Source organism: Lissotriton helveticus, chromosome 7 (genome assembly GCF_964261635.1).
Source record: "Lissotriton helveticus chromosome 7, aLisHel1.1, whole genome shotgun sequence".
In the NCBI taxonomy this organism is placed as follows: domain Eukaryota; kingdom Metazoa; phylum Chordata; class Amphibia; order Caudata; family Salamandridae; genus Lissotriton; species Lissotriton helveticus.
Window position 1 is genome coordinate 129,787,021 of NC_136068.1, and position 27,167 is coordinate 129,814,187.

The following is a 27,167-nucleotide window of genomic DNA, read 5'->3' on the forward strand; positions in this document are numbered from 1 at the left end:
CAGCAGGGAATAGGCATATCTGTAGGGGTGCTGCGTAGGCTGCCAAAAAATATTCACAGGTCCGGTACCGCTCGTGGCACGCAGGTGCGTAACCTGGGCTCGTCAGCCCCACCAGCTCAAGAGAGCTTGAATATAAAAGAAAGTCCAATTGGTCGCACACTGCTTGTCCTACCAGCGTGTTGCCCCAAAGCATTGTGGTGCATGAAGTAAGCATCAGCGGGTGCGCCTCTGCCAGAGTCTTGAGCAAAAATCACTGTCGCGTTGGCCATCCCTGGACACGTGTTTCGAGGTTGTTACCTCTCGTCAGCAGGGAATAGGCATATCTGTAGGGGTGCTGCGTAGGCTGCCAAAAAATATTCACAGGTCCGGTACCGCTCGTGGCACGCAGGTGCGTAACCTGGGCTCGTCAGCCCCACCAGCTCAAGAGAGCTTGAATATAAAAGAAAGTCCAATTGGTCGCACACTGCCTGTCCTACCAGCGTGTTGCCCCAAAGCATTGTGGTCCATGAAGTAAGCACAGCGGGTGCGCCTCTTCCATAGTCTTGAGCAAAAATCACTGTCGCGTTGGCCATCCCTGGACACGTGTTTCGAGGTTGTTACCTCTCGTCAGCAGGGAATAGGCATATCTGTAGGGGTGCTGCATAGGCTGCCAAAAAATATTCACAGGTCCGGTACCGCTTGTGGCACGGAGGTGCGTAACCTGGGCTCGTCAGCCCCACCAGCTTAAGAGAGCTTGAATATAAAAGAAAGTCCAATTGGTCGCACACTGCTTGTCCTACCAGCGTGTTGCCCCAAAGCATTGTGGTCCATGAAGTAAGCATCAGCGGGTGCGCCTCTGCCAGAGTCTTGAGCAAAAATCACTGTCGCGTTGGCCATCCCTGGACACGTGTTTCGAGGTTGTTACCTCTCGTCAGCAGGGAATAGGCATATCTGTAGGGGTGCTGCGTAGGCTGCCAAAAAATATTCACAGGTCCGGTACCGCTCGTGGCACGCAGGTGCGTAACCTGGGCTCGTCAGCCCCACCAGCTCAAGAGAGCTTGAATATAAAAGAAAGTCCAATTGGTCGCACACTGCTTGTCCTACCAGCGTGTTGCCCCAAAGCATTGTGGTGCATGAAGTAAGCATCAGCGGGTGCGCCTCTGCCAGAGTCTTGAGCAAAAATCACTGTCGCGTTGGCCATCCCTGGACACGTGTTTCGAGGTTGTTACCTCTCGTCAGCAGGGAATATGTATATCTGTAGGGGTGCTGCGAAGGCTGCCAAAAAATATTCACAGGTCCGGTACCGCTCGTGGCACGCAGGTGCGTAACCTGGGCTCGTCAGCCCCACCAGCTCAAAAGAGCTTGAATATAAAAGAAAGTCCAATTGGTCGCACACTGCTTGTCCTACCGGCGTGTTGCCCCAAAGCATTGTGGTCCATGAAGTAAGCATCACTGGGTGCGCCTCTGCCAGTGTCTTGAGCAAAAATCACTGTCGCGTTGGCCATCCCTGGACTCGTGTTTTGAGGTTGTTACCTCTCGTCAGCAGGGAATAGGCATATCTGTAGGGGTGCTGCGTAGGCTGCCAAAAAATATTCACAGGTCCGTTACCGCTCGTGGCACGCAGGTGCGTAACCTGGGCTCGTCAGCCCCACCAGCTCATGAGAGCTTGAATATAAAAGAAAGTCCAATTGGTCGCACACTGCTTGTCCTACCAGCGTGTTGCCCCAAAGCATTGTGGTCCATGAAGTAAGCATCAGCGGGTGCGCCTATGCCAGAGTCTTGAGCAAAAATCACTGTCGCGTTGGCCATCCCTGGACACGTGTTTCGAGGTTGTTACCTCTCGTCAGCATGGAATAGGCATATCTGTAGGGGTGCTGCGTAGGCTGCCAAAAAATATTCACAGGTCCGGTACCGCTCGTGGCACGCAGGTGCGTAACCTGGGCTCATCAGCCCCACCAGCTCAAGAGAGCTTGAATATAAAAGAAAGTCCAATTGGTCGCACACTGCTTGTCCTACCAGCGTGTTGCCCCAAAGCATTGTGGTCCATGAAGTAAGCATCAGCGGGTGCGCCTCTGCCAGAGTCTTGAGCAAAAATCACTGTCGCGTTGGCCATCCCTGGACACGTGTTTCGAGGTTGTTACCTCTCGTCAGCAGGGAATAGGCATATCTGTAGGGGTGCTGCGTAGGCTGCCAAAAAATATTCACAGGTTCGGTACCGCTCGTGGCACGCAGGTGCGTAACCTGGGCTCGTCAGCCACACCAGCTCAAGAGAGCTTGAATATAAAAGAAAGTCCAATTGGTCGCACACTGCTTGTCCTATCAGCGTGTTGCCCCAAAGCATTGTGGTCCATGAAGTAAGCATCAGCGGGTGCGCCTCTGCCAGAGTCCTGAGCAAAAATCACTGTCGCGTTGGCCATCCCTGGACACGTGTTTCGAGGTTGTTACCTCTCGTCGGCAGGGAATAGGCATATCTGTAGGGGTGCTGCGTAGGCTGCCAAAAAATATTCACAGGTCCGGTACCGCTCGTGGCACGCAGGTGCGTAACCTGGGCTCGTCAGCCCCACCAGCTCAAGAGAGCTTGAATATAAAAGAAAGTCCAATTGGTCGCACACTGCTTGTCCTACCAGCGTGTTGCCTCAAAGCATTGTGGTCCATGAAGTAAGCATCAGCGGGTGCACCTCTGCCAGAGTCTTGAGCAAAAATCACTGTCGCGTTGGCCATCCCTGGACACGTGTTTCGAGGTTGTTACCTCTCGTCAGCAGGGAATAGGTATATCTGTAGGGGTGCTGCATAGGCTGCCAAAAAATATTCACAGGTCCGGTACCGCTCGTGGCACGCAGGTGCGTAACCTGGGCTCGTCAGCCCCACCAGCTCAAGAGAGCTTGAATATAAAAGAAAGTCCAATTGGCCGCACACTGCTTGTCCTACCAGCGTGTTGCCCCAAAGCATTTTGGTCCATGAAGTAAGCATCAGCGGGTGCACCTCTGCCAGAGTCTTGAGCAAAAATCACTGTCGCGTTGGCCATCCCTGGACACGTGTTTCGAGGTTGTTACCTCTCGTCAGCAGGGAATAGGCATATCTGTAGGGGTGCTGCGTAGGCTGCCAACAAATATTCACAGGTCCGGTACCGCTTGTGTCACGCAGGTGCGTAACCTGGGCTCGTCAGCCCCACCAGCTCAAGAGAGCTTGAATATAAAAGAAAGTCCAATTGGTCGCACACTGCTTGTCCTACCAGCGAGTTGCCCCAAAGCATTGTGGTCCATGAAGTAAGCATCAGCATCTGCCAGAGTCTTGAGCAAAAATCACTGTCGCGTTGGCCATCCCTGGACACGTGTTTCGGGGTTGTTACCTCTCGTCAGCAGGGAATAGGCATATCTGTAGGGGTGCTGCGTAGGCTGCCAAAAAATTTTCACAGGTCCGGTACCGCTCGTGGCACACCAGTGGAGGTGACGACCTCGAGATTCCGCACCTGCGCGCCATAAGAGGTATCTGGACCTGCGAATATTTTCGGCAGCCCATGCAGCAACCCCGTGCACACGCCTAATCCCTGCTGACGAGCGTTAATGAACGCGAAACACGTGTCCAGGGATGGCAAGCACATCAGTGAACACCCTCAAGATTCAAGACTTGGGTAGAAGCGCACCCGCTGATACCTACTACATCGACCATCATGCTCCGGGGTCACACACTGATGGGACGAGCAGTGTGCGACCTCATTTGGAAATACTATTTATACAGGCTCCCTTGAGCCGGTGGAGGTCACGACCTCGAGATTCCGCACCTGCGCGCCATAAGAGGTATCTGGACCTACGAATATTTTCGGCAGCCCATGCAGCAACCCCGTGCACACGCCTAATCCCTGCTGACGAGCGTTAATGAACGCGAAACACGTGTCCAGGGATGGCAAGCACATCAGTGAACACCCTCAAGATTCAAGACTCGGGTAGAAGCGCACCCGCTGATACCTACCACATCGACCATCATGCTCCGGGGTCACACGCTGATGGGACGAGCAGTGTGCGACCTCATTTGGAAATACTAACACAATCCAGTTTCTATCCGAATGGAGGCTCAATAGCGACACGTGGTGTGATTTTGGACATTTTGAGTTAAAAACGAAACACGAAAATCCAGAAATTCTCATGATTACGCCGGTGTAACTGAAATCTCACCTGGGCTAATAATATACTTAAACAAACGGAAAAACTAATTAGTAAAATGAAGCACCAGGTGTGGAAATATGTTGTTCGGTGTGCACTGGTAACCTAAATGTGTCATCTTAACCCAATGGAAATGCGGACACTGAATAAGAGTGTGCGTTTACAGATGAGAGACCATGGATAGAATGGGCATGCTTAGTGCTCTGTGTTTAAAGTGTCTAAGGCTTGTTTCCAGTCCAGGGAGGACCTGGCCTGGCAGTTCGGGCTGGACTGTTCCCACTGGGCGCAGGGTCAAGACTGATTTGTATATGGCTGGGTCCAAACTGGAATGGCATGGGGAGCAAAAAAACGATTAATTTAGGCCCAGATCTCTATACTGGGGTGAATGTATGATATTGTTCTGCACTCTGTCCATCAATTGTTCTTTCTACATGTAAAAATAGGCACAAGCAGTATTAGAGTCGGTTTTAGCGCAATCATTTTGTAGTAGTCAACAGTAAATTGTGGCGGCTCTTGGGATCAAGTGCTAAATATAGCTCAAAATCTATGTGTGTCCAATTTAGCACGCCCACACATGCCTCTAACATAGACAATTACCACCAGGTAATTGGTAGTGCACGCTGCAATGGCTTCCTGAGAAAGGGCCTGGCACTTATGTTTTTTTTACAAATTAAGCACAGGCTGTTACCCAGCCTGGCAACCAACCCTGAGGAAACGCACACTTTTCTTGGCAACATGTATAATTTGCCCTCAGATCCCCTTGGAGATGGGCTTATTCACTACATTCACTCATTACAAAATGTGTCTGGTATGAACACCATTTTATCCCTCCATTATCTTTTTCAATCCAACTAACAGACTCACATGTCCACCGCTCAAATTAACTCATATTTCCCTATACTAATTTCTCACTAATCCTTTTGGGTTCCAGAGTAGCGTGCTACTTGCCAAAAGCTTTTCAACGCCTTATCATGGGTAGTAAGCGCTATATAAATAGAATTACAATTTCCAGTGATGCTGTAGGTTCCCGGTGCATGTTGGTATATGTAAGGGTGGGGAGGTTGGACGGTCTTTTCATGGTTGTCTGCGGGTATTGTTCTCTATGTGTGTTGATGTTATTTTGTGTATCCACATACATGTGTGCTCTGTGTAAATGCATGTACCAGTGATTGTTGGCGAGCTCCTCTGTATGCAGGTCTCTTGTTCTGTCTGTAAATATGTTTGGATTTTCAACCTCCTTGTGTGTATGCGCCTTAAAACCCAGAAGATTGGCTTTACTAATGCTTGTTTCTAGGGGTCATTGAATCTGGAAGGTTTGTTTCAAATGACTGGAAACTTCTTTCCTTTTAGAAACAACAGCAGCAGGCACAGTACACACCAAGGCGTGAACGCTGCAGTATCCTGTGTTTAAATACATCAGTATAGCCCCACATTAGAGCAAGCCAAAAAGCTGAGCTATTTCCTTCATGAAAGTTCCACCTTGTTCAGGAGCTGTGGAAAGATTTAATATGGGAATTAAATGCCCTGGTTTAGTTAGTAGGTCAATAACCATGTATAATATTGTGGGACACTCACAAGAAGAAAGTGACATATTAAAAGCCAGGCATATTGATCCCCGTGGATTCCACAGTGTTGCAAGGAGGCTTCCTGGAATAATTATAACCTGAACACAAATATTGCAAGATATGAATAGGGCCTGCACTTGGCGACAAAGTAGATGCTACCAAAAATAATCTGTTGTCGAATTGCTAATTCTCCTTATGTCTGGGTCCTGCCCCATGGGTGCAAAGTAGCATCACTTTAATATTGCCACATAAACATATCCTGGCAAACATGTTGTTTGTTTCAGTATAGTAAGTGGTGTACAGTTTATCTTCTTAAACTTTTTTGTTTCTACACATTGTGTGGCATTTGTATAAAATTGGTTGCCTTTGTGAGGGAGTGAAACCCTGCTAAAGCAGCAAGCAAAAGTCTTATCAGGATGAAAGACAAGCAAGGCCCTAATTAACCTGTGCTCAACCCTCTGGTAGATTGACACAAAAGCAGTCAAGCATAACTTAGAGGTAATGTGTTAAGTATTTATCCAGCACTTCAAACAGTGATAAAGTGAAAACACAGCACAAGAAAAATCCCACACCAATTTACAAAAATTAAGCAAAATGTAATAAAGTATTTGAGACCAAAACTATAAAAATCTAAACAGTAAAACTTGATATATGTAATATTAAATATTTAGGTTAAAAAAGTGCTTAGAAGCACAAATTGATTACTGCAGTTATCTGGTCATGCCGGACCGGGACAAAGTCACAAGTTCAGGACAAACACGATGGAGCACAGGCCAGATACAGGGACCCGGTTAGGCCCGCTGAACAAAGTACCTTAAATCCTGGTTGCGTCGCTCATCAGGGGTTTCAAGAAGCTGTGAGTTGAGATATGAAGTCCTACGTCAGAGATGCATCATGCATTGCCCATTCCAATGCGGGGCTGCGAAGACAATGCATCGTGTTGCATCGGTTCTCCCCAATAGACCACAGCTGGGTTAGCAGAGCACCTTCAGGCCCTGTTCGAAGGATCAAAGACTGTGATGGCAATACTGGAGGGGAGGCAAAACTCACATCAGAGAGTCCAGGTGCCGGGTTGGAGCCTTTTCTGTCCCTGAGGCTCTGATCAGGAGGCCAGCCGACTAGCCCTTGGAGTCACTCTGATGGTCCTGGGTTCAAGATGCAGGTCCTGTCCTTTTCATTCAGGCAGCAGGGAAGCAGAGTACCAGTCCTCCTTTGCAAAGCAGCACAGCAGTCCTTAGGAGCCTTACACATGTCCAGAGTTGTACTGAAGAATTGGGTCTGAGGGTCCAATATTTACACCTGGTGCTAGCTTTGCAGGAGAAGGATCTGGAGGTTTTCACCCCCAGAGATGTTTGGAATTTTCCCCTCCCTGGCCTCGTCCCAGCTTGTCTAGGGGCACCCTTTGTGAGTGAGCTGAGGTAGAGCCTTTGTGATGTGCAAGTGTACCAGGTGATAGTTCCTCCCCCTCATCAGGGCGGAGAAGTCCCATCCAGACAATACCTATTCACCCTACGTCTCACTGTTTGGAAGTAATACATAAAAAACAATTTCCAGCTACACCTAGTAATGTGACCCAATGATACAGGCTGTAGGCACCAAGTGAGTAAGACAAGAAAATGCCAACTTTCTAAAAGAGGCATTTTCAGATTGTGTAGGGCTTAATATATGGGTAAAAAGAAAGGTTTAGGCCTGGCAGAAAGTTTGTTAGGTCATGTTATAATGGCAGTTTAAAACTGCCACACAGGCTGCAATGGCAGACCTGATATATGTTTGATAGGCTACTTAATTGGTTGGCACAATTACATGTAGAACCACTTTACTACTTACTTATAAGTAAATTAAGTGTCTCAATTGGGTGTAAGCCAACGTTACCATGCTTTAGGGAGGGAACACATGCACGTTAGCACTGGTTAGCAGTGGTAAAGTGCACAAAGCCCTAAGGCCAACAAATTAGATCAGCAAAAAAATGAGTGAGCAATGCAAAAAGTGTGGTGCTTCTTCCATGAATGTGGCTCAAGGCTCTGCAAACATGTTTCCTCCTGATTACTTTTTATGACTTACTGACCTGCCTATTTGCAGTACAGGACCACAAGCAAAGAGCATCTTTCTGCCTTCTTTCTCTTGAATTGCAAACTTGTGTACACCTCAGGTTTATCTTTGCGTAGACTCTTCGTAAGACTGCAGAGGCACAGTGGTTTGGTAAAAACTAAGACGTCGATTAGGATGGCGGACGGACTTGCGTCCGTCCGCCACCCCCGAGGTGGAGGGACCGTCCGCAGAGGCAGCGGCGTTCCCTCCATCGGAATTAGGATGTGACCGCCACCCTGGCGGTCACATCCCGTATAGTTAACATTGCGGTGGGTGCTGCTTAAAGCAGCGCCCGCCGCAATGTTTAATATGCATGCTTTGCTTTGTATTGTGCCTGCCGCTTTGTGCATGCAAATGCAGGGAGGTACCATAGGTACCCCCCATGTGCACCCCCCCTTCACCCTGGGGGCCCGCAAGGGGCCCCCAGAAGCAAAGGTCCACATGCTTTTCCACGGTGGAAAAACCGCCGCGGAAAAGCATGTTTACACACGCATCCTAGTTTGGCTGACGGTGTCTTGCAGACAACGCCACCAAATAGCGGTGAACACCCCGCGGATCAGTGGCAGACGGACGTGCCGTCCGCCGCTGATCCCACCGCCATCATAATCTGGCGGTGGGTGTTTTCAAGGTCCGCGGCGGTGAATCCGCCGGCCCGGAGGATGCGGATTCACCACCATCATAATCGACCCCCTAGTGTGTCATTGGCACCCTTCATTCATCATATCACCTATGGGGTCTACTTCACTGTTAGTTATCTATCTTCTGAGTATGGCCAATCAAAGCAGTTGAAGGAGTGGGACAATTGACCACTGGACACAATCTTCCTCCAGTTCTTTGGGAGACTCTTTGTTGTTAGCTGCTGCTGCAGACATTATTGTCAAAGTGATGTCAAACACTAGAGGTGAATATCATACGAAGACAAGTCCTATTAGCATTTACGTAATGGAAGGGGGTCCGTATAGGCAGCTTCTGTCATCTTTGTTATACTAATGACTATCTTGAATAAAATATTAATCAGTGAGCCCAGGACTGTTCAAGTAAGGACATTCTACCACAAAAAGTAGGTGCAGTTTCAGAAATCTGGTATATTTATCAGGGAAGACCAGTAGCACTTGTTGAATCGCAGCCATTGCGCAGGGTACTGTTTTGGGACCACTGGGACCTGCCCTATGACCATCATGGACACTATTTGTGGATCGAGATGGTATGGTAATGTCATCAGTAACACCTGGTTCTAACTTCCCCTGTAAATAGGTAATACTATCTATAAGGGTAGCTCTTTCTATGCTAATGATGTTGAATGTATTCGGTACCTCCATAGCACTGCATTGCAAACATGTATTTCACATCCATTCTGGTGAGCAGTCTGATTGGCCCGAAAAACTGTCAACGGCTCTCCAGGAGCAAGAACTCATCTATCTGTTTTGCTGCCAGCCATTGACCTTCCTCATACCTTGTCATTCAAGCACTGAGATTCATGGAGTAGTTCCTCTTATGTTAACCTTGACACTTGTCACTTGGAAGTGAAAATTGTCCATCCACTGCTGCCATCGCCATCTTGGATCACTTGCAGGTGCAGCTCCTCCATGTGGGCGGAGGAGCGTCGCCCCACATTTGTTTTGCAATGCGAGAAGCAAAAACATAAAATTGTTTTATGAATGCCATTTTATGTTTCTGCTTCTTGCACTGCAAGAAAGCAGAAGGGTTTGGTTGGGGGCGGGTGGGTGGTCCTGCTCAAGGGCAGGGGAAGAGAGGCTTGCCCACTCTGAGGGCGCTGAATGTTTGTTCGGCCCCAGGGCCAACCAAACCAGTCATACGCACTCAACCTTTTTTCCATGTAGGCTGCATGCAGCCTACATGGAGGAAATGGCCTCCCCATAGACGCCTGTGTGGTCGGTGTCCCGGCCAATCACAACACTGCCATTGCAGCGCTGTGATTGGCTTAGGGGAGGGGAGGGAGGATGCCTGCTTCTTGTGTGGAGCAGCCAGAGAAGCAGAGACGACCCGGGACTCGCCGGCCCGGCGAAGGTAAGTTAACTTTTTTTCCTTTAAAATCACCCCCCGCGCGACCCCTCCCCACCGCAAGCCACACCGACGACCACGACTGCTACAATGGCTTGCGTTATGACCACCATCTTTCTTTGGGGTCCCATATGGAATATCACAATGGTCAGCAGATCCGTCACTAGATCCCACCAAGGGAACAGTCACCAGTACCCACAACCAATACTTCACAAATACCCAGTTGTGCTCATGTAAAGTGCACAAGTCCTCCATTTCTAAAAATAAAAGAAATCGTGCAATTACTGGCAGCTTTAGCATCTCCATAGTGCTCAGCTGTGGTATCGCCTCAGACCTGTGGGCTGGGACAATAACTTGAATCCAGAGGGAGAGACGTGTCACGAGTATGGGAGATTGCAAAGCGTCCCAGTTTTGGCTTGGATCTACAAGATTTTGCTAGGTGCACGCATGGGAGACCACAGGCATAGGATCTCTGGCCAATAAGCTGAGACTTCAAATACTAAAATCCCAAACTTTGAAGACCTTTGAAAGCCTTTATAAAAATATTGAATTTGTTTCAGGAGACCTTAGTTTGCTCTAGATTGGGCGATGTTGCCTATAGTGAGAGACTTAGATTAGAATGCGAAGTCGTGTTTTCCACACTGACATGCGTTACCTGCTCAGATGCAAGACAGCTTTGCACACAAGAACTATCTATAGTTGTGATATGTTATTAGCATGTGCACATTGCATGATCTGCCACTGGCATGTTGTCACAGAGCTTTATGTAGCTCTGGGGGGACTTTCCAACAGTTGGAAGGTTTCCATCGCAGACCTGAGTATGATTATAATTAAGATGTGCGTGAAGTAGTGTGAATGAGTATGTTCCTATGCTAGATGAATGTGTCAACTCAATGAGTTGTGGGTGAATATTCTTGATGTTGCTGGGTGAGAACAAAGGTGTGTACCAAGCGGGAAACAACCATTACAACGCAACTTTTACAACGCACTACCATTACAACGAAACTTTTACAACGCAACATCCATTACATAGCATGCCTTTACAACGCAACCATTACAACGCATGTCATTACAACACAGTCATTACAACGCATACCATTACAACACATACCATTACCATCCAACACTTACCCTACTGTTGCACCCCCTGGAGTTAGAATAGTAATTTTTACCCCTACACTATCCAATACTTACCATACATGCAACGTAATGTTATGCGTTATAATGGTATGCGTTGTAAAGGTAGTATACGTTGTAATGGAATGCGTTGTAAAGGTAGTTTTTAAAAATTTGTTGTAATGGCATGCGTTGTAATGGATGTTGCGTTGTAAAAAATGCGTTGTAAAGGTGTGCGTTGTAAAAGTATGCGTTGTAACGTCATACAACCGTACCAAGTTGTTTATGTGTGTTCTAGGATGGTAACAGTGCCCATTGCTGCCAGAAATGCAAGTGTGTCAGACAAGTAGTGGTGGTGAGTGCTGTTAGATACCGAAACAGTATTTGAATGCCATATTTGGACTTTTTTGGATGGATTTTCTGAGTTAATATGCTCTGTTGCATAGAAATACGTGATGTGCCCTTTTAGGAGAGTACGATTGTGAGCAAAGGGGACTTACAGTATGTCTGTGCGCTACTGGATGTGTGTACATTGTCCTCGCTGAGTGCTGAGCATGCGGCGTCTAATTAGGGTTGTGTGCATTTCTGAGCACAGTGATAGCCAACTTTATGACCTATCTGTACTTTTGGACGTGTATGCTTTGTTCTGTATAAAATGTATTTCAAGAATGTTGTGTTTATGGCATATAGTTAAGGATGTGTTCTGCAGCCGAGATGTGTCAACACGAAGTCGTGAATCAGTGAATCCAGGTCTAGATGTGTGTCACACTCACAAGTATGACTCTGACCTTGCAGCGCTCAGATCACCAGTTGGAGACATATTAGAGCCCACAAGAGTTGTGCTGTTTTTCACACAATCAGAACTTCTGAGGGAAAATGACTCGGTGGCCCAAGAACTTGCATGCCAATTGACCGGATTCAGGTTGGAGATTCGCAATTTATTTTAGCTGTCTCCCGCCCAGATATTGTCTCTGCTTCAATAGAAGTCAATGGGGGAAATACATTCCCTGATTTCTGTTTTCAAAATCTCCCACTTTCCTGTTCCGAAATGTTGGCATGTATGCAAGCAATAGGGGGCATATGTATCAACCGTTTTTTAGTCGCAAACGCTGTGATTCGCAAAAAAGCAGCATTTGCGACAAAAAATTCGCAAAATGCGATGTATAAGTAAAATCGCATCACAAAATTAAGGAATCACAACATTTCTGATTCCTTAATTTGGCGTAAGCATTTAAGAAATCGCAAATTGCGATTACTTAAATGCTATGTATGAAGCACCCAAGTTGTACGATTTCTCGTTAAGAAATCACAAATTACCACCAACTTCAAGTTGGTGGTAATTTGCGATTTCTTACACAAATGCACTTTTTGGCATTTGTAAAGATGCCATGTGGCGCACATACATGTCCTTAGGGAATGTATGTGCGCCATATGCGCACACATGTTCATTTCAGGGCTGCATCAGGGTGTCCTTAAGACTCCCTTGCACCCTTGAAATTATTCTCAATTTGCGATTCTCAAATTGCGAATCGCAAATTGAGAATGACTCCCCAATCAATCCTATGGGCCTCCTGGCCCATAGAAATGAATGGGAAACTATTCCTTAATTGCGATTTCGCAATTTGCTAATCGCAATTAAAAGGAATATTAAGAATTCGCAAAAGAATTGCGAATTTTTACATACATCCCATTTTGCAATTCTCAAAAAGCGATTCTCAAAAAATCGCTATTTGAGAATCGCAAACACGGATGTTGATACATCTGCCCCTAGGTGGTTTAAACAGAATATATTCGCAAGGGAGACTATATCTTTTAGTAATATTTTAGAAGATGGTAAAACCATGTCAGCAACCATATTAAAACGAAGCCTGCTCAGTAGAAAGTCAAACCAGTGGAAACGTACCGTTTTCATTGACTGGAATAGCGGAATAACAGCTCGAGAACCTTGGCGACGAAAGTGCGACAGAAATTAATACAATGAATCGATGTGAAAGAAAGACCTTGGCGAAGAAGCATAAAAGGGGCCTTTTAAAGCACTGGGTGGAACGTGCCTGAGGTAAAATTCTCAGAAAAAAAAGCCATTAAAAGATATTATACGTGATAGGCGCACACAAAGAAGGATTCGGGGACTGGAATTAATGCGACTCGTTATAATGACTCTGGTTGACTGGGACATACTTACACCGAGAAGTATTTTAGTTTCTATAGAACACAACTTTTGGAATGCCTGGCGAAACATGGGCTTAAGGAGAACGATACCGGAAGTGACGTCAACATTCATCAGAACTGGCAGAAATTGTAGTATTCGTAAATAAGATTTAATCGTTAAGCAGAACCAGACGACGTTTCTGCTCCACTATTCACATAAAAGTGAATTTATGAGGTTAAAGTGATGCTGTAGTTAAGTGTTGAAATGACATAAGTATCAATGTTTAAAAAATGGAAAAAACACTGACATTTGCCAGTTTGGTTTAGTGGACTGACTAAATCGTGTGCCACCATCATGTACTGCTTAAGACCTCATATACATTATATAACTCATGGCATGTTAAAAGACTTATTTTCCCAGTGAATTTCAGTTTTTTTTTAATATACGTTAAGATCTTATTACGAAATCTATGATGTCACTTTGACCTAGTCCATGGCAGTTGGAAACAGCTCTATGGTACCCATAAATATTATGGATTCAATGATAGCAATCAGTAACTTGCTAATAAATTGGGTCTTGTAGGCCTGGGTAACCCCTTAGAACAACCTGCAATGAAATCCTTTTGGGATCCCCCTTGCCCCAGTACTAGCCCTGGGCTCTGCCGGGGAGTACTTGTGTTTGGTATTTAAGTGGCCACCTGAAACTGCCAATTAATAGGGAAACAGGGAGATGTGCAGAACTTCGGGGTCAGGCATGTTGGACCAGCTTTCCTCTTGGCAATATCAGGCTGAGGAGTTTTACAGCGTGCCAGGGCTGGACTGGCCTTTTATTCCACAGGGCATTTTCCCTGATGGGCTGGAGCTACTGGAGGCTGCTTTTGAAGGCCCAGGACCCTCACTGGAGCCTCTATCACTCTCCACAGTTACCCACAGTAAATTCAGCAGACATAGGGGGTTTTGTGAGAGGTAGGGAAGTAGAGAGAAAGATATCAGGGAGATTAAAAAAGAAGAGAGACAGGATGGATGGATGGATGGATGGATGGATGGATGGATGGATGGATGGATGGATGGATGGATGGATGGATGGATGGATAGATGGATGGATGGACGGACGGATGGATGGATGGATGGATGGATGGATGGATGGATGGATGGATGGATGGATTTATAGATGGATAGATGGATAGATGGATAGATGGATAGATAGATGGGTGGATGGATGGATGGATGGATGGATGGATGGATGGATGGATGGATGGATAGATAGATAGATAGATAGATAGATAGATAGATAGATAGATAGATAGATAGATAGATAGATAGATAGATAGATAGATAGATAGATAGATAGATAGATAGATAGATAGATAGATAGATAGATGGGTGGGTGGGTGGGTGGGTGGGTGGGTGGGTGGATGGATGGATGGATGGATGGATGGATGGATGGATGGATGGATGGATGGATGGATGGATGGATGGATGGATGGATGGATAGGTGGGTGGATGGATGGATGGATGGATGGATGGATGGATGGATGGATGGATGGATGGATGGATGGATGGATGGATGGATGGATGGATGGATGGATGGATGGATGGATGGATAAAACGATAGGGCGAGAACGAGGTGGGCTGGGTTGAGCATTTTTTTTCCACCTCTGTTGTTGGTTCCTTAGTCTGACCCCGAGTCATTATCTCCTGATTCACAAATGACCAGACCCTTCATATTTTTTTTTTATTTGAAACATAAACAAATTCAGCATTTTAAAATAAGCTCAGTAATCTGGCTTCTGGTGCCACTGCAGTGGCTTTGCACCAGTGTGTGCTAGATGCCTTTGTGTGGACCGAGGAGAAGGGAGCTGAAGGTGTCTCCCATACCATTTGCTTTACCTCGACAGGACATGTCTTTCAAAGGCATCTCTTACTCTCCCTTCAGGCCACTAATCTGATTCAGTCTTTGACAAACACAGCTCCATCTATAATTATCTGACCTTTGCGCTGTTAACTCGCGCCTCGTCGCCAATGTGTGATCCTCGTGGCATTTCTCGTGAGCAGGTTTCTCTGTAAGCCTCGCTCTCAGTACGTGTATTTCCGGCAGTGGTGATGACGTCTGCTGTCCATGGTTCTGAATAAGTCGAGGGCGAGCTACGGCGAGAGCTCGAGGCAGGCAGGCCGGGTTGGAATCTGAAGTCCCTCCGGCGCCTGACTCTGCCCCAGCCTTGCGGGGCGTAGAGATGGAGGCGAGTCTGAAATGGAGCTTACTCAGGACAAGCCCAAGACGCAAAAATGTGGTGCGCCCGCTCGCCTCCTGAGCCACGTTCTTCTTTTCCATGCACCACTGCTTCCCTGCCCTTTTTGCCTCCAAACCTCCCTCTCCTAAGACTCACTATCATCACGAAGGGGCAGATGTATCGAAATACATATTTGCGATTCTCAAATAGCGATTTTTTGAGAATCGCTATTTGAGAATTGCAAAATGGTATGTATCTAAAAAATCACAATTTTTTTGCGATTTCTTATTATTCCTTATTTGCGAATAGCAAATTGCGAATTCGCAATTAAGGAATAATTTCTCATTCATTTCTATGGCCAGGAGGCCCATAGGAATGAATGGGAAGTTATTCTCAATTTGCAATTCGCAATTTGAGAATCGCAAATTGAGAATAATTTCAAGGGTGCAAGGGTGTCATAAGGACACCCTGCTGCACCCCTGAAATTCACATGTGTGCGCATATGGCGCACATACATGCCCTAAGGGCATGTATGTGCGCCACATGGCACCTTCACAAATGCAAAAAAGTGTATTTGTGAAAGAAATCGCAAATTACCACCACCTTCAAGTTGGTGGTAATTTGCGATTTCTTAATGAGAAATCGCAAAAATAGAATGCTTGATGCATAGCATTTAAGGAATCGCAATTTGCGATTCCTTAAATGCTTACGCAAAATTAAGGAATCGCAAATTTTGCTAGGCGATTTGCATCATACATACCGTTTTGCAAATTTTTAGTCGCAAATGCGGCTTTTTTGCGAATTGCAGCGTTTGCGACTAAAAATTCCCTTGATACATCTGCCCCGAAGTGCTTTATAAAAGGCGTGGCGGACGGTGCAGCTTCTAATAAACTGCCATTGGTATGCTGTCCCTGGGCACTAGACCAGCCACTCGTGCTAATTCGAATATTAATTATCAGATAAACCCAATGTTTTTTTTCCTTTTAGATTTGTTCCCCTGACACCGGCTTCCTTTCCCTCTCGTCTGATGGTTCCCAGGGCAGTGGTTCAGCACTCTACTGTAGTGCATGTGGTGGTGGGGACCCACCTCCTCTGGGGGTCATTCCTCAGCACTGCCTCTCCAGGGCTGCAGGCTCTGGAAGAAGCAGCCAAGAAGAACCCTAATACAATGGAAACCAAGAGCCCATTGAAAAGGAGGGCTCAGACACTGGCAAAGGACAAAAGCCCAATGGCATCAAAGGTGACTAGCCAGACCCTGGACGAGGGTGTGGATCCCATAGGAGCGGGTAGCGCATCAGCATGCCAATGATAATAGAAATAAGGGTGTAAGGAGGGCAAAAATAATGCCATTGAAAAAGAGGATTTTTTTTACCATGCCCATGGTTGAGAGGAGGTTACATCGTTTTATAATATGCCACCTCCCAGAGCCGGGTTAGTGTGCAGGATTGAAGATGGGCCAGTGAGAGACTAGACCAGGATTTGTGTTTATACAGGTGTCAAGCAGCCTTCCATCAAACCGGAACCTCCTCATTCACACCTTTGGAAGCCAAGAGGCCATTGTGACGAAAACGGATGCAAATGCATCAATTGGAGTCACAGGTTTTGCATTGGCACAGTATGAGTCAATGCATGTTGTTGTATTATACACAAGGCACGGAATTGACTTTAGTTTCTCCGACATATTTTGGGGAAAAGGGAACGATGGCACAAAGACATGAAGTGAAGTGTCAAAGATCACTCAGTTCATCCTCTTGGTCTCAACAGACCCCACTGCCACGAAGAGCAACTTCCACAACTGCATGAAGAATGTCGCAGCCTGGATGAAGGACAGCTGTCTGAAGCTCAAAACGGACAAGATCGAAGATCAACACAGTCTCTGCTGCCAGCTTCCACATTCTCCACATGCTCTGAAATTTTTTCAAATGGTTCACAACAAGCACGAGGAAAACAGTTGCACAAGCCCTAATAACCAGGCAGTTGGATTGCGGCAATGCTCTGTACACAGGAACCACCACTGAACTCATGAGAAGGCTCCAGACGATACAGAACTCAGTGACCAGACCCATCCTCAACATGTCCAAACGAACCCACATCACCCAACACCTGAGGAACCTCCACTTGCTCCAAGTCCATAACAGATGCATATTCAAGTTACTGACACACGCCTACAAAGCCCTCCACGACCAAGGACCAGCATACATGAACCACCGCATGAACTTCCACCAGCCATCCAGAAACCTTCGCTCCACCACCCTCACAAAGATCTCACACATCTGCTGCAGCCTTCTGCACCTCGCCGGCAAGCCCTGGAACGCCCTCTCTCGCCACCTCCGAACATCGCCCTCGTTGATGGACTTCAGGAAGAGACTCAAGACCTGGCTCTTCGACTAAGCCCGGCAACCCAGGGCCTGTATACCCTCACAGGTGATAAGCCACACTCTACAAGTACAAATTGATTGATTGATTCAATAAAATGGGAAAGCCTGATTTAGACCCAAGACTCCAGATTCCGAAGTATGTCAAGTAGACCCCCTCTTTTCTCAGGCAGCCCTTGCAAGGAAGCACTAATAGCAACCCTGAGCCTTCAACAATCAATGGACAAGTCGGCAACCTTTCAGATACTGTTAGATATTAATGATCGTCTGTAAGTTTTTCCTTTCTGATATTTAACTTCTCTAAAACCCATGGGGCCCTATTCACCCTGCAACCTGTAAGTTAAACTTCAAAATGCAAATATCCTTTTGCCTATGTAAAGCCATGGAGACTATTCACAAAGCATGGGTTTACAGATGTAAGAATATTAACTCATACATACTCGTTCATTATTATTATTATTATTATTATGCGTTCTTATATAGCGCTCGATTACCCGTAGGCATCTCGGCGCTTGCCTTGGGAACCCGTCCTGGCTTTTTCCCTGTGAGATACCCGTACTGGGCATCCCCACGGTGAAAGCCAGGCATCCCGCCGCGGGGGGGGGGGCGTAGTGGAGATTAAGCAGGCTAATGCCCAGAGCTGCAGAGTGTGAACCCGTGATTCGAGTAGGCACTGAAACAAGAATTATCGAGTCCGTGGATATTTGGGCTCAAGACCCTGCCGCGTCGGGAATTGAACCCTGGTCCCGGGTCTGACCTCTGCTTACGGGTCTACCTCCTCTAACCAGTGAGCCACACTTCTCCACTTCTTCATGGTGGGCTGATCCAGAAGTCTTCGACCACTCCTATTAGTGAACTGACTTAGATCTTTCTTGCTATCCATATTGGCTTACTGTCCCATGTACCTATCACAGAACTCGTAACAATTAGTCACAGGAGGAAATGTAATTGACATTGAATTAATGTGCATAATTAAGGGTATTTTTTGTTCTGCTTGTTACGTGAAATTCCCAAAATGAATTACACCATTATGCTCTGACGTATATAATTAGAACACAGTTCCCAGAAAATTTATAGCGTAAGAGTACAAGAATAGCGTGAACAAACAGAACACGAGTGGCTGTTGTATGCAGCACTTGTGTTTGTCTCAGAAAGATGCATTTCACATTAACATATAGCGCTAAATGACAGATTTGCATTTCATGTAATTACGCATTATTTCATGTAATTTCCATTAAATTTCATGTAATTATGCAAACTCTAATCAAATTGCGCAAAAATGTCATATAATTACGCAAATTACATGAATCTCACACACCCCTAAATAGAATACTGCCCCAGGCCTCAGTGATAAGCCCATTTACAGCACCAGAACAAAATATCTCCAACCACCTCCCGTAGGGGGACATTGATCCGGGTCAGCTTCCCATGCTGTGCCAAGCAGGCCTCTGTCCTTGATCTCTCTGTATACCTCTGTAAGATCCTGATCTGGATGTGTCAGATACAAGGATCTGGGCTTCTAGACGCAGCTGAAATCTGTGAGTGCTGAAAGCAGCCGAAATCTCTGTGCAAAACTGCAGGGAAAAACATGTAGAAATCATCAGGGAAACGCAGATTTCTTCGGTTATTTCTCCAAATGCATACACTTCTTGTCATTTCCCCACCCCCAGAAATACTGGGACCTCCAGTAATGGTGATTCCTGGGTAGAGAAATGGCAAGGATTTTAAGGAGCCACTTCCAATGAGGGTATTTTCTCTCTCTGACAGACCCTATTAAGACTTGTGTCAAGGTCTCTCTGAAGGCCCCTGCTAGGGCACTGACCTGTCTCTTCCTATGACCATTATTGCGTCATCATACCCGGTGTGCTCGCTGCTGGTTCTGAAGGCCGTACCCACCCTATAGAAGGATGAGAGCCGCCTTGAATAGAAGGCGCTGGCGGAACAGGAAGGCACGTTCTCACTTCCATCTGCATCAATCCAAAGGTCGCCTTGCTTTGTTTTCACTGCTCTTTGTGCTTCCCAAGGTAACACTCAACAGCGCGCGTTTGGGGGCGGGAGAGTGCGCTGCGGAGAGAACATTGAGGCATCCAACCTCTGAATGAGGATGAGTGTCTCACTGCGGAAAGAGGGGGAGCTAGCAAAGGAAAGCACGATCGGATGAGAAGGTCAAGGCAAGGTAGAAGAGCACTGTACCAAGAGAGACAGAGAGTGCCTGAGAGAAAGAGTGAAAAAGTCTCATCTAGACAGAGCTGAGGGATGGTCAGAGCAAGGCATCTGGAAGAGTGAGACAGGATAGAAAAGAGAGCATGCAACAAAAGAGAGAAACAAGACATGTCTAGAGAAGACAGAAGCACCAAAATCAAGTGTGCCAGAGGGGTGAGAAAGTTAAAACAAGCAGTGGGTGAGAAAAAAGTTCCAGATGGGAAGTGCAAAAACAACTAAAGATGACAGAAACAGTTACAAGAGACAATAATGGAGTGGGAGTGGCATGACCAACAAAAACAACAGTTTGAAACAGAGGGTCTCAGGGCATATTTAAAGACCACGACATAGACATAACCCCCAGTAAAGCACTTATGACAACACAACGAATGTCTATGGGTGTAACAGGACATCTTAGAGACCTATTCGGGGTATGACCAATTTGTTGGAAAGAAAGAAAGAGAAAAAGAAAAATACCAGTGTGTATTGCAGGCACAACATGGTATCACCAGGGTATAAAAAGTACCCATCAGTTCCCACACGGTACCGCCTTTTACATCATTTGGGTTCTCCCTACACCGAGGAGAAAATGTTTGCAAACACTAGATGTTATAAGTGTTTGCTGCCAGACCTTTGAGGATGGTGATAAAGGAATGGGAGGTACCAAAACCAAGAGTGTTAGAGTAACTGGTATGCAGTGCGTGAAATAGTGAAAATGTGAAATATAGTGCGTATATAAAATTGGAGAGTAGAGAGGAAAATATTTTTATTGAGTGTCTCTCAAAACTTCCAAAGTTTAAAAACAGTGCAAAACTGGAGCAGATTCAACAAATAACTGCTTGTTTTAAATGATGGTCAAGGGGAGTGGCATGGCCAGCTGGATATCTTGAGGCTCCTGGCAGAGACAGAGACCCCTTTATCTGTACCTTGTCGTCAGCTGCTACAGACATCCGCCTTCCCTGACCAGTGCTACAACAGGGGAGGCGCTGCGAAGCCTGCCTTGCTGTGTTAGGTGCTCTGGGAGGCCAGAAGCAATGATCCGTGGTCGAACGCTGCCGGGCCGCGAGCTGGTGGGAGAGCCCTCCATTGCAGCCTCCAGGCGCAGCCTATGCCTCACACCGCCAAGTCCATCCTGAGTGAGGTGGCGACCTGAGCCTCTTTCTGGCATCCCTGATAGCTGAACCATGGTGCGGGCGAAGTGAGCGGTGAGAGGCGGTGGGTGGGACATGGAGCGGGAGTAGCAGATCGTGCCCACCACCCTACCCCCTTCTCCCACTCCTCCCATCCGAACTACTACAGCCTATCAAGCACTCACTGACTGTTCCCACATCAGTGAACTGGAAACATGTTGCTGAGTCCCAGCTCCGCCAGAAGACTAAAGTTGCCCATTCAAGCTGAGGATTATCAAGGCAGCTGGAACCCAATGGGGGGAAAGGGGATTGGGAGAAAAAAGTCACAGCTCCATATCCTGGGACCCTCCATGGAAGACTGCATTCTGGAAATATGCTGGGAGTCACTCCCTGGAGGACGAGATTAAGATTAGTGATGTAAAATGTACTGACATCCCAAGTTCACCCTGTGTTTTAAAAGTTATACCTGGTTCATCCCCTTTTCCTGCCTATCTGATGTTTCTCAAGAGACATCTAGTGGCAAGGATAGGAAAGGGCAGGAACCTCTGAAGCTGGACAACCACAAGGTATACCAGGAAGCGCCTTGAAACTAATACCCTTATTTACTACACGATATCAGTTATGTTACTACAAAATAAATAAAACCTAGATCTATTCTCACGTTCTATATTGTACAAACATGCTGTAAATCTTCAACGTTCTTGCAACAAGGCAACCATTAACTAGGTAAGTTAACTTCACTCACCGGTCACAGTTTGGCACATTATAAACGATAATGTAGAAATTTTATTTGTGGCAATAACAGTCTTGCCAGGAATGTAATAAAACTTTCTTACATGCAGTTTATTATATCATAAACAGGCCCACTGGAATTATGTGGCAGTGGGGAGCCAAAATATGCAGCTGAGTTGAGTAAATTTTGCGACAAGAAAAGCCAAATTATGTGGCAATATGCAGCTCATTTTTTGATAGTATGACTTCATTATTTTCTCAATGTTAAACTTGTTAACACTGTTTGGGCATTAGTTGCACCTTTTTAGTGCCAGTTTAACACTCAAATATAGCTATAAGCAATAGAAAGGGGATGTATGACGTTACAACACATGCTTTTACCACGCATGCAGTTACAACGCAGGTTTTACTACGCATACCATTACAACGCATAGCGCTTTGGGGTGCTGGATAGTGAATAGTTTAATTTACTATTCCAACTCCAGTCCACGTGGACACTAGGGAAGGTGTTGGATAGTAAATTAAATCTATTCCCTATCCTAGAGCGCCCCCCAGCGCAATGTGTTGTAATGGTTTTCGTTGTAAAACCTGCGTTGTAATAGCACTGCGTGGTAAAAGTTGTGTTGTAAAGGATGTTTCCCATAGAAAGGTGACCAGTCCAACTTTGCAAAGGGCCAACCTCTGCACGGCAACACATGTTGCTGCATTTTAGTAACTTTTGAACAGTTTGGGCTAGAAACAATTTTTTTTTAAATCTGCAGTTCATGCAGCAGATTATGGATAATGTGGCAATTGCTGCAAATCTAAATTTTATGCAAAAATCACCACGGCCGTGCAATCACATTCTTTAAGGGGCCCTGATCCTAAATGATGTCAGAATATCTTTGTTTTATGGGGAAAATTCAATTGTCAAATTTCTATGTATCCATTTTGTTGCAGAGCATAAATATCAGAGTGGTGCCCGCATGAAGAACTACGAAAGCTTTTCAGACTTCGAGAGAAAGAACATCCCACCAGCACAGATAAGTATCACAAGGGCGCAAGCCCGATTACTACCTTCAATGTTTAAAAGAGATTGTCTCTTGTTTTTCTTCAGGTATCAGTATTGAGGTATGCTGCAGCACGAAGACACGGACGAAGCTGCCGGAAAATGGCAACCAGGAATGCTGAGGAATCCATAAAATCAGCAAGCTCGGTGAAAGACTGGAATGACAATCGTTGCTTCCAGCTTCCCCTGTGGCTCAATAGTACCCCCAAGTAAGATGGTCGCTGTCTCGCAAGATTTCGGCTCTCTGGTGCCAAAATGTTTGGGTGTTCTCCCGCATTGCCGAGATCCTGTACAGGCGCTCATTTCCTATTATTCCCGACCGAACTCCCCCGTCACCACCCGCAGATCAAAGGTAGGTTCTCTAAAGACTCTGTGTAGACAGCGATAACAGTACATTCCCCAGAGCTCCCTCCCTCAGGTTTTGGTTTCATGAGGTACTTTCTGTGAAATAGCCGTAACAACCTAGGTGCATGTCCATGGCCGGCGGTTACCAGATTCGATCTTCTGGCTCATATCCTTTCCAGTCAATGAGGTAGAATAACTTGTTCTTGACCCTTTTTGAGTCAAGAATTTCCTTGATTTCAAAGTCTGGTTCATTCTCTATCAGGACAGCAAGTGGTTTCTTTGGAATGACAGTTCCAGGACTAACCGTGTGCGGACTACCCAGCAGATAGTGCCTCTACTCTTCAAAGGCTTTCTTGATTGCTAGGAGTTCCCTATCACCCACTGAGTAGTTTATTTCTGGAGTATTTAGTTTGTGGGAAAAGTAGGCGACTGGATGCAGCTCACTTGTAACACCATCTCTTAGTGAGAGTACCCCTCCTACTGTTACTTGTGATGCATCTGCCTCGTCTCTGTAAGGCTGTGTGGAATCAGAATGGCATAATACAGGAGCCTGCATAAACATGTTTTTATGCTGAGAAAGACCTTTTCCAAATCTACAGTCCACTCAAATTTAACTCCCTCCCTTAATGGTCTAGACATCGGGCAGGCTAGAGTGGAGAAATGATCAATGAAGCTCCGGTAAAAGTTGGCAAAAAAACCAAAAAGCTTTGGACAATTTTTATGTTCTGAGGTGTGGTCCATTGTACCAGGGTCTTAATCTTCAAGGGTTTATTTTGATTCCTCATGCTGATATAACATAACCCAGAACATTCTCCTCAGGGACATGAAATGCTCACTTTTCCAGTTTTATGTACAGATTGTTGTCTCTTAGTGTTCTAAGAATATCCTTAACATGTTTTTATGCTCAGAAAGGGAATTTGAGTAGATCAAGATATTGTCTATGTATGCTATGGCACATACATCTAGGTGCTCTCTTAGGGCTTTGTTAATGAAATGTTGAAATGCAGGAGGAGCATTACATAGCCCAAATGGCATCACCAGATACTCATATAAACCAGATTTGGTACGAAAGACTGTCTCCCATTCATCCCATTCATCCCCTTCTCACACGCACTCCAGATGATAAACTCCCCTTAAGTCAAACTTTGTGAAGATTGTAGCGGTTTTGACCCGATCCAGGGGAGTGGGTATCAAAGGTAGAGGATACCTGTTCTTTACAGTTACAGAATTCAGGGCTCTGTAGTGTATACAGGTCCAAAGATCGCCCTCCTTCCCAGGGACAAAAAACAGGGGGAAAGAGGCAGGGATTCATGAAGGCCTCATAAATCCAATGACTAATATTTCATACAAATATTGCCTTACGTTTTGTTTGTTTGTCTTTTTCCATTAAGGCATAAATTCTACTACACAATATTTGTGCACCAGGATGTAGATCAACATGGCAAATGTAAGGTCTGTGAGGAGGAATAGTAGTAGCCTTTTTCTTATTACCCATTTCCGCAAGGTCTTTGTAGCAAGGGGGTAGAACAGGTAATATACTGGTTTTGCAATCAACAGTGCCCAGTGATTGATGGGGTTACTTTAGAAGATTATTTCCAACTGTTCAGGTTACAATATGAAGAATGCAAGGTAATTGTTTGTTTATCCCAATTAATAATAGGATTGTGGGTTTGTAACCAGGATATACAGAGAATGGCTTGAAACTGTGGCGCCTTAATTGAATCAAACCTCATTATTTCTACATGAGTGTCTTGTAGAGTTAACATCAAGTCTCCTGTAAAGTGAATGATGGACCTAACACCAATTCACTTCTATCAATGGTTTTCACTACTTCAGGGTGTTTTTTCGGGAAACAACCTTTACAATGCAACCATTACATTGCACTACACTTACCACGCAGGCATTACATCGCAACATCCTTTACAACACATGACACTACAACACAGGCATTACAACGCATACCATTACAACGCATGACACTACATCCCATGTCACTACAACACAGGCATTACAACGCATACCATTAAAACGCATACCATTGGAGTTAGAATAGTAATTTTTAACCCCTACACTATCCAACACTTACCCTACTGTTTCACCCCCTGGAGGTAGAATAGCAATTTGTACCCCTACACTATCCAACACTTACCCTACTGTTTCACCCCCTGGAGTTAGAATAGTGATTTTTACACCTATACTATACAATACTTACCTTAAATGCAATGTAATGGTATGCATTGTAATGGTATGCGTTGTAAAGGTAGTATGCGATGTACTGGAATGCGTTGTAAAGGTCGTTTTTTTAAATGCGATGTAGTGTCATGCAATGTAATGGAATGCATTGTAGTGGATGTTGAGATGTAAAAACTGTGTTGTAAGTGCATGCGTTGTAAATGTATGCATTGTAACGTCATACATTTGTTTTTTCAGAAGGCCGGGTATGCCATGTTTGTTAGCTAGATCAATATTGAGAAAATTGCCAGTGGACCCCTGAATCTATTAGAATACGAAACATCATAATTTTAGTACCCCGTTTGAGCTGGACAGATATGTAGAAATGTTGATTATCACGGTCTATGCATATTTGGGCCAATGTTTTGCAGACAAAGTTATTAGTGCTTGGTAAACTTGCCTTCACTGTTTCTGGGCATCTTAGTTTCCTGTTTCTTATTTTCTTTTGGGTTTACTTGTGCAATATACTAGGAAATGTCCTTTTATAACCCCAATACAGACAGAGATCAATTTCCCTGCATAGCTGTCTGCCTTCTTTCTTTAACGGACCCTTAATGCAACCTATCTGCATTGGTTCTACTCCATCTGAGTTTTACTCAAATCTGGGTTTCTTTCTTTGTTAACTTAAACTTTTGATTCTGAACGCCTCGACTCGGATCATTTTTCAGACAGTCGATGGTCCAATTTAACCCCCAAATCTATTAATCCTGCACAGGAATCTGGAAGATTCACTACCTGTGCTAAAAAGTCCTTTAGTTCCTCTCTTAAATCCATGTAGAACAATTAACTTCTTTTGCTCTCTGGTCATTAAGAGTCTGCCACCAATCTATTTAAAGCCATTATATAAGCCAATACCTCTTCATTACCTTGCTTTAGATTCAATAATTCCATATCCACTGATTACATAAATGCATGTCTATCGAAAAATGTCTTTATTTCAGCTTTAAATGCACTATAATCATATAACATGGGATCATCCCTTTCAACCAATGGTGTTAAGCAAATTGCAGCAGTTCCACCTAAGTAGGCGAATACAAATGCCAATTTAGACAGTTCATTATGAAAATGTGTGGGTTTACACATTAAGTGTAATTGACATTGATAATGGAAATTGAGAATTTCCTAGGTTCCCCAGAATCTTTCATGGTGTGATAAGGGAATAGCTGGGGGTGTAGAGACACAGAACACTGGGTTCCTTGCCGCTGTGGTTCCCCTTGAAGTGGAAGTGGGTGAAAATATAAAGCTGGCTGAGCTAATACCATGCATATTTCCTCTTGCATGAGGGTCTACCCTACTCTGCTCCTGCAAAGCACCTACTCACTGAGTTAGGGCTTGTGTTTCCTTCTGAAGATTGCCTAACATATTGGCTAAATCTGCCAGAGTGACATCTCGCTGCTCCATCTCACCCAGGTAGGATTTCATTTGTAGGCTTGTCGTTCTATCAATCACTCACCAAATGTTCCCACAGGAGTGAGCTGGACACACGTTGCTGAGTCCCAACTCCCCCACCAGGATAAAGTCACCCATTCAAATTAATAATAATCAAGGCAACTGGAACCCAATGGGGTAAAAGAGAGTGGGAGAAAAAAAAGACACACCTGACAAGAAAAGGAAGGGACAAGAACCTCTGGAGCTGGACAGCCACAAGGTATACCAATAAGTGCCTTGTACCTAATAAGCAATATCTTTTCAAAAATAAGGGTATGTTACCACAAACATAAATAATATCTAGATATATATTCTCACGCTCTATAGTGTACTTGCATGCTGTAAACCTTCAATGGTCTTGGAACC